At 33.2% G+C, this 9,787-nt stretch overlaps 1 pseudogene; it reads right to left on the minus strand.

The window, feature by feature from the left end:
* Nucleotides 1-1,101: 1,101 nt before the first annotated feature.
* On the minus strand, nucleotides 1,102-1,219 carry LOC118147484 (5S ribosomal RNA; annotated as a pseudogene).
* Between the last annotated feature and the right edge of the window lie 8,568 nt (nucleotides 1,220-9,787).

Here is a 9,787-nt window from a genome sequence, read left to right on the forward strand (position 1 = left end):
AGTCTATAAACCCCACAAATACTTGTAATTATTGTGTCAATTAAAATATAAAATAAACAATAAATAAATAAAACATTCTCAGAGCTTGTTGCTCCCCTCTTTAAGTTCATCATCTCTATGTTTTTTCATAACATCCTGAAGAGCCAAAATACTGTCTATATTACACATATTCCCTTCAAGCTTTTCACCTTTCAATAGTTTTTATTGTTGTTGTTGTTGATTTCACTGTGTATGTTTACATGTGTCTCCATGTGTTTGTGTGTGTATATAACCAAAAATCACTAGGAAGCAATTATAATAAATTTTTTTAAAACTGCCTAAATATTATCTTGATTCATAATTTTAGGAAAAGTGCTTATAGTTGTATAACACAGAATTGATAACATGGTAGGGACAATCTTTCAAATGCTTTTGTGCTTTCACTGGTACAGAAAAATACACACTACATTTGCATAACATACAGATGAACAACTTTATTAAATAAAGTATCTACTTCAGGTAAATTTATTAGTATTTCTTGAATTATTCAAGTAGCCAGCAGTTTCCCTTGTGACAATCTTTGAGAGGTTGACAGTTACGTGTCATGTGAGCCACCATTTGCTGACTTTTCTCCCTTTTCCCCACCCAACCCTATACCTATAGCAAGGCCTGATCATTTATCTATATTCTATCTTTGAATTTAAAACACAGTCTTAATTACTTTGATGGGTTAGTCTCTCTTTTGCTGCTTCCTAGACAGAGCTTGTACCACCTCCAGATTAATGTTTTGTATTTATTTGCCAGTGATTAGAATGATTTGCCTGGGTTTAAATACCCTAATGAAATATTTTAAAGTTCTAATTTTACTTACATGTAGTGTACCAGAAGTGCTACCTTTGCATATAGAAACAAAAATACACGAAGCTCTCTGATACTAAGCTAAATGTTCCAGAAGCAAAAATGTAGACCAACACTTCCCAAATTGCAAGCACATCTTTTACAAAGTAATCGAGGTTTCCTTTAGAGAGAAGTACTCTTTTAATGATAAAGTGGGGTTTTGAAGCTTGTATACTCTTTTCTGCAGTCAAATGCTCTACTACTGAGCTATACCCCCAAGCCAAAAGGCTACGGCACCCGGTATTACCAGGGGTCTCCCATCCAAGTTCTAACCAGGCCCAACCCTGCTTTGCTTCCGAGATCTGACAAGATCAGGCGCATTCAGGGTGGTATGGCCATAGATGCTTGTATATGCTTCTTTTCTATGCTTCTTTCCCACCACCATACCTATAGTTGTAATACTGATATATAAATTAAAACCTCAAATATATACTTGTTTTGTGTTATTTTAGTGCTATCTAATCTTCTGTGTTCTAAGAAATCTTTAATCATAGAATACCGACACATAGAATTTAGTTTTCCACAAAACATGATTTGGAAACCTTGGACTAAATGTAATACACCAGGGACATAGTAACTGGTTTTGGTAATTCTTCAAGTCCTCTCTCAAAGACACCATCCACAAAAAGCCTTCCCACATATCTTCATATATCTGTAACATGTGGAATTGCTTTTAAAGCTGCCATGATAGTATGACTATAGGTATGAGTATAGAGTCATTCAGGATAACTATTTTAATAACATATTACTCAGTATCAATTATTTTATATAGGATTTATTTGTTTTTTTTTAATAACAATTATTAATAGCCTATTTACAGATGATGACATCATAGCTCAAATCATTTTTTGTAAAAGCGCCCCAGGTCATTTGAGTGAGCTCTTTTTATTTTATTCAATTATACCATAGTACCTTCCTTATGTTTCTGTCTAAGTAGATTTTGATATTTTTCTTTTTCTTTTCTTTCTTTCTTTTTTTTTTTTTTTTGAGACAGGTCTTGTTGTGTTGCCCAGGCTAGAGAGTGCACTGGCACAGTCTCGACTCACCGCAACCACCTCCTCCCAGATTCAAGCGATTCTCTTGTCTCGGTCTCATGAATATCTGGGACTGAAGGCATGAGCTACCACTCCTGGCTAATTCTTGTAATTTTGGTAGAGATGAGGTTTCACCATGTTGCCCAGGCTGGTCTTGAACTCCTGACCTCAAGTGATCTGTCAGCCTCGGCCTCTCAAAGTGCTGGGATTACAAGTGTGAGCCACTGCACCTGACCTAAACCTTGAGCTTTTAATGAGCAGAGATTACCTCAAATTAACTTTTGATTTCAAACCTCCCCTACCTTGATCAGCCACATGAATTTTTTTGTTGGTAATTGTTCAGACTTTTTCTTCTGCCTTTATATATATGTATATATCTATGATTGTGTAAATTTATTTTAGACAAATTTAATAAATATATGAAAAAAATTGTTAGTAAAAAGGAAGGATTATTTGTAAATGGTAGATTTTTTCAGCCGTAACTGTGAACATTTTTATTTTCTTGTGAGTACATCCTTAGAAAAAGTCTCAAATGACCGGGAAATAAAAAGATAAAATAGAGGAGTTACTCAAGAATCTTTAATATGCTATGATAAGACATTTTGAATTACCATATCAATTGTAATATCTTTTTTATTACTCTTTCTCACTCTTTCAGTTTTTGGTCCTAAAAATCAGTCATAATCTAATCATGAAAATGTCTGAAATGAAAGCAACGGTGTTTTACGTATTTTGATATGCATATGCTAACAAAATTTCTGTACATTTCATTAATATTATTCTCTGGAAATACTAAAGTATTTTTCCAATATCAAATATTTAATATTTTCACTTCAATATGTCAGATTTGGTAAGCAGTGTGAAACAGCTAGAGTGGCTTTGGACATGTCCCCATCCTTCTTCTCGACCTTTTTATTCCTCAGACTGCATGATCTCTGGACACCCATCCTGTGTACCATTTAGAGCGAAATTTTTTCTCTGAAATCTCATTTTAAAAAGCCATTAATGTGTTTAATCCAAGCTTTTCTTCATAGAGACTTCTGAATTTTAATTGAGGATGCATTGAAAAGCCTCATAACACAAGTCAGACATTTCTACTAGCAAAATTTAGCATAAGAAAAGGAGCCGAGATAACTTCAAAGGGGTGTGCCTTCTGAGAATCCTTTAGAACATGGCCTATGTACTTGCATGGCATTCATTATTATCTGGAGAAACTGACCAAGAGGTGTAGCTGAGCTTGACTGTCAGTCTTCACATTGGGGTTATATTCTGGTAGAGAAATAGAATATGTCCAAGTGAGAATCTGAAGCTGAAACTAAGATAAATATGCTATTCAATTGAGTTAACAGACAAGATCTTGACAAGAGAAAGCCTATGGGAGGAAAAAGAAAAAAAAAGATTAGTTATTAAAGCTGGGAAGTGAGGGAAGTAACAAGGGAAACAAGAATAAGATTTCAAAGCTAATTTCCCTCACCTAATATGAATTCTTAACTTCTTGGTAAGGCTGTCATGTCACCACATTTAGATGCAAAGCACACCCAGAGAGCCTGTTTTAAAATGGATTACTAGAAAGTGAATTCCTGTGTGTGTATTGTGTTCAGAATGATTGGTTGAGAGCAGAAGTAGAAATATAAATGTCTTTGTTAGTAGAGTTGAATTAATGAAGTGATGAAATAAGAAACAGAAACATGTAAAATTGTGAAAACTTAGTACCTGGAACATCTGTCTGACTGGTTTTTGAAAATGTTTCATTTGTATTTTAACAGCCTAGAAAAAGTGACAGTCTTTTTCTGCCACACATTGGTTTCAGAGGCTGGTGCTACACATATAAAACAACTTTCCTCTGAGGGTTTCCTCAGCTATGTTGTAAACATTAGCATAAGCTTTGAAAATAAGCCTGTAAGTAGGATTCACTTGCTGCCTAAATTTTTCTTTGCTGCTGATAGAATCTCATCAATGGCCAAGTTTTTAAACTTAGTGCTTATAAATATCTAGACACAAATAAAAGATTACTTCTACATGCAGACACTGTGCTGAACCAATTATTTCAAATATCCAGAGGGTTCGGCCTCATGCTGATCTTACACAAATAAGCTTGATTTGTATATAAATGAATGACTGAAGTATATAGACACATTTTCCAGGAAGAACTGTATCTTAAAGTTTTTTATTGTAATGTCAACCAAAGACAGCAATAGTACCACAATACACAAATAGCAATTTTTATTAGAATTTCTGCTCTTATCACTTCATATTTGTGATACTGGCTTATTTTTTCACCACTCACTTTAAAATTTGTAACTTACATTAGACATATCATAAGTCCTTATGCAGACAACTGAATACAGTGAGAGATAGAAGTGTGGTTGTTTTAGTTTTAGTCTGTTGAAAATTTTTATCTGTTAGCACCTGGATCAGAGCTGACAATAGGTTGGTGAAATTTAATGGGGCCAAAGACGCAGAAAGGTTTGTCTAACAATGGAAAGTATTAAGATTGAATTCACTGAGTAGGCTGACAGTATTTAACCATCAAAGCACCAAAAGTCTGAGTAGAGCCTCTTTTTGAATCAGAATATCTGCATAAGTCAATGAAATATAAACACTGAGAAATGTCCCTTCATCTTGTAAGAAGAGCTACCTTACAGACATATGCAGTTATGGTCTAGCACATGAGGCAGTCACTTTATGGAATAGAGAAGAAGTCAACAAAGAGTAGTGGACATGATTAAGACCTCTGTCTTCCGAATAACTCTCATAATTCTAATGTAAACCATGGCAACATTTAAACCAAGAGTTTCGAGTAAACAAACCTAGGTGAACAATCTCTCAGACCACAGCACAATCAAATTAGAACTCAGGATTAAGAAAAGCTCTCAAAACTGCACAATCACATGGAAACTGAACAACTTACTCATGAAGGAGGAAAAGATAAAAAGAGATGAAGACAAAAATAAAAATGTTCTTCAAAAACAACAAGCATGAAGACACAACATACCATATCCTTTGGGACACATTTAAAGCAGTGTCTAATTTTATTTTATAATAATAATGAACATTTTAATTCACATTCAAAAGTGTGGGAAGAATATGAACAGACCCTTTTCAAAAGAAGACATATGTGAGGCCAACAAACATATGAAAAAATGCTCATCATCACTGGTCATTAGACAAATGCAAATCAAAACCACATTGAGATACCATCTCATGCCAGTTAGAATGGTGATCATTAAAAAATTAGGAGACTACAGATGCTGGAGAGGATGTGGAGAAATAGGAACACTTTTATACTGTTGGAGGGAGTATAAATTAGTTCAACCATTGTGGAAGACAGTGTGGCGATTCCTCAAGGACCTAGAAATAGAAATTCCATTTGACCCAGCAATTCCATTACTGGGTATATACCCAAAGTATTATAAATTGTTCTATTATAAAGACACATGTACAGGCATGTTCATTGTGGTGCTGTTTACAATAGCAAAGACCTGGAACCAACCTAAATGCCCATCGATGATAGACTAGACAAAAAAAATGTGGCACATATACGTCATGGAATACTATGCAGCCATAAAAAATGACGAGTTCGTGACATGGATGATTCTAGAAACTATCATTCTCAGCAAACTGACACAAGAACAGAAAACCTAACACTGAATGTTTTCACTCTTAGGCGGGTGTTGAATAATGAGAACGCTTGTGCACAGGAAATGGAACAACACTCACAGGGCAAGGTGTGGGGATGGAGGTGAAAGAATGGGAGTGACAGCAAGGGGGTGGTGGGGAGGATGGGGAGAGATAACAGTGGGAGAAATACCTGATGTAGGCAACTGGGGGAGAGCGGTGGGGCACGGGGATGGAGACAGCAAACCACAATGGCATGTATGTATTTATGCAACAATCCTGCAGGATGCAGGATGTTCACATGTACCCCAGGCCTTAACACAATTTAAAAAAAAAAAAGACAAAGAAAACCTTGCCAGGTATTCTATATCCATCAAAGTGGCATCCAAGGCTCTGGATAATAGATCCCTAATTATGTCAATATTATGCATGATGATTCCAAGTGGGTCTAGGTACATTTAATTGCTAATTATTTCCCATATGTTTCATGATCTTCCAAGGTTCTAGGACTTTGACTATTTTTGCCTAAATTGCCTCACCCTTTCTCTCTTTAGCACAATCTTATATCATCTCTGTGAAGTTTTTAGAAGATTCACCTTAAAATTTTCTTTTATGTGATAACTATGTTGAACTTTTCTTACTCTGTAGTCTCACAAAATTTTGCTTATATCTTTTTTAAAACAAGTATGGAGCTTTGCTTTAATCACCTATTTGCATGTGTGTCTTCTAATAAACATGTTATCTCTTTCAAGATAGGGTCTTGTATTTTTATCTGTGTCCACAGAGCTCAGAATTATTCCTGAAATACAGTATTTAAAAATGTGTATTGAATATATGCAAGAATCTATTAATCTCAGTTCTAGCCTTCATCTTGCATGACTCTTTGAGGGACTCCCTCTTCTTTCTTAAATTGTATGCTCCAGGAATATGAAGGGTAGTGTTATATAGAAGGCAATAAAATCTGAAGTCACAACAGGCAGCATGGGTTTTGATTGAGAGATACTCATTACATGCTATACCACCCTAAGAAAATTATAGTAGTCTCTCTAGTTTCAGAAGTAGTTTGATCTTTTTGGACCTCTCCAGAATTTAGAATCATTTGAATATATATAAGCCATTTGACATAGGTTGCCAGTTTTAAATTTGCAAATAATTAGTTGTCAGCATATTAATGAATAAATATTTTGAATATACTTCAAGTAAACTCACAATGTGTAAATCATATAACTGAATATTACGGAAAATAACTCTAGGTTGTATTTATAGAAAAAGATGTAATCAAGCAGGAGAAATATTAGATTTATGTTTGTTAGCATTATCCTGACTTTATCCTGAAACTGACCAGAATACAACTTTGAGTCAATAGCAATACCAAACTATGTTTAAAAAGGAAAAAAAAAATAATGTATGTATACTAAATCTTTCTCTCTGTAACACATGCACCCCAGAGACTTTGCTTATGTTACATGAAGAATAGAATGCTCATTGACTGGCAGGCAGCTGGAAGACTTGAGTAACTCTAACTTTAACAAATTGTTAGACTCTTACCTAGCAAATAATTTTCTCTTGAGACCTCATATTTACAAACAGGTGAAAAAAGAGTGGTACATCAAATTATCTTTAAATCTTTTTCCAGCTTTTAATTTTATTTTTTCGTGATTCCTTAAATTAAAATGAAACAAAAGCACAGAAATGAAGATTCTTGGTTGTCTCAGAAATGTCTATCTTCTATTTCTTCTGTTAGATGGAAAGCATGGAGACCTCCCTTGTCAGATGGAGAACTGCAAAACTATTATTACTCTCAATAGGCATTTAGTTTTCCAGTTTGTATTCTACCTAGCATTAGTATAGGATGAAGCAAACATCATTATCAAATAGCATTTGGTGTTGGGGAAATAAGTTTTTGGATTTTTCCTCTATCTTAAAAAAATCATGAACACACTCTTGAACAACAAGCAATGTAGTTAAAAAGGTTGGATCTCCAAAGTAAAGAATTGAGTTATGAATAATATAAACCCCTTTGGCTCAAGTTCTCTAAACATTTTTCATTATTTCTATCTGTCTGCCCTATCATGCCAGTGAAATATAAAAATTCCAGGCACTGTAGTAGATAACTGTGTTGCTAATGTCAAAACTCAGATATTCACCAATACTGGGATGTTGGGCACGGTGCAAAACTAATGGGATTAAAGATACAATATATGAAATTGTCTCTGTATAAGTAAGTTTTAAAGAACTTAACAGTTTTCTAGAGAGAATCTGAATCAGTCAAGTTGTCTGAATAACTGCAGTTCACTCCTTCACTTCCTCTTCCCTTACCTTTATGTCCTTGCCTTGTTTACCAATTCTTAAGCAATCTATATTTTCAACCTGGAGTATAAACTGTGATAGCTCCTAATGGCTGCTGTGCTTTTCTCATTATCTTACTTTTTCTAACAAACTTCTAAAGGTCACTTTCAGCAAAATATAAAGCACCTATGAAATTAAGAATGGATATTTCATTCAACTTGCTTGATGGCTGTCTAAAACTGAGTAATATTAACTAGATTTATTTCCAAAAACAGATTATTTTGCTTTAATACATTATTACATCAAGATATTCTGAAATATGTAAAAATATAGAAAAGTGAATAAATTCTCCAAGACCTTCTCTTTTACTTTCACCTGAATGAAAATATTTATTATTATAATACAATAAAATTTTGAAGCACTAAAAAATAGAACAAGAACAAATTATTTATATCCTCATGAAACAGTGATTGCCTTTTTAATGCCATGGTGGATTTTCTTCTTGTCCTTATTTTTATACATAGAAACATTAATAATATAAAATTTTAATATAATAATCATAGCATATGAATATTTTTATTTATGTAATTATTATTATATTTATATATGTACATATACAATTTAGAACTTGAATTTTGAATTTGCATATGAATTAGTACTACTATTTATAACCATAAAAATGTATTTAACCAAGTTTAACCTAAACTTAACATCTGGCATTTTGATAAATTTATTAAAATAGCCCATTTTTTAAGAATAGATTTTAAAGTAGTATCACTATTATTGTTATACAGTTAATAATAATTACATTAATAAAGTATTTATTGAGCCAACTAACCTAAATAATTTTTGTAAATATTCCATTGAAACCTCTCCTTAAGTCTACGATGAAAACTAGAGTCATTATTTTCATATTGCAAATAAGAAAAAATAGGTTGAAAGACATTTAAAATTATCCTTAGGTCATAGAATAAAAATAAAGCAGTAATTCAGCACACATCTGTATGTGTTCTTAGACCAATCCTACTGAAGATAAAAGTAAACCAAGTTGAAATAGGCAGATGCAGAGAGGCTGAAGCATGAGTGTATTTCAGGTGCCAGAAAACAACACAAACACAACACACATTTTCCTCTTGCTTTTATCAAGTGGGGTTCTGTGTTTCACCTTCTCTTTTATCTTAGCTCTTTATATGTAATAGAGTCCATTTAACTGTCTTCAATACCAAAAGATTTTATCTTAGTTTTTCCTGATCTCTAAAACTTAGGGAGCTAACTAAAATTTAGGGTGCCGACTGTAGCTTAGGCCACTAACTCCCCAGCAGATGTGCTAGAGCCCAATTTACATTCCTTACTTTGTCCATCTGTGAATCTTTTCTGTGAGCAACCTTGTCATGGGTCCCAGAATAAGAAATGGACAGTATTTTTTCTGAAAAAGAGAGAAAACTGAATGGAGAATGCAAAGTCAGCATCTAAATGCACACCTGACAATAATGAGATAGGAGGACAAATTGAATGGAAAAATAATTTTATAATATTGAAACAATATTCCTTACATTAGAAGACATTTCAAGCTTTTAGGGCTCAGAAGTAATTCTTTTGAAAGTATTTTCTTTATAAAACAGAGGGAAATTTCTCAAAAACACCTACATAAAATATGCACTATTAAAAATATTATGAATAAGAATCAGTGAAATAAAAAAATATTAGTCCAAATAAAACCTTACTTAGAAAATTGAAAAATCTTAAAATAGAAACTCTGGTTAGCAATATAGAAGATTACTTGAAGAATATTTTCAGACTGCAAGAAGATACTTTTAAAAAGAAATGGCAGAAGAAATTTCAAGGAAAATGAGCCAGATATTTAAAACACAAAATACAAATTTCCTAGAGTATAGAATAGTCCTGAAACAATAATTGAAAAAATTTGCCTAGATAGATTATATTAGATTCTACATTAACAAGGTTCATAC

Source organism: Callithrix jacchus, chromosome 14, assembly GCF_049354715.1.
Source record: "Callithrix jacchus isolate 240 chromosome 14, calJac240_pri, whole genome shotgun sequence".
NCBI classification, from domain to species: domain Eukaryota; kingdom Metazoa; phylum Chordata; class Mammalia; order Primates; family Cebidae; genus Callithrix; species Callithrix jacchus.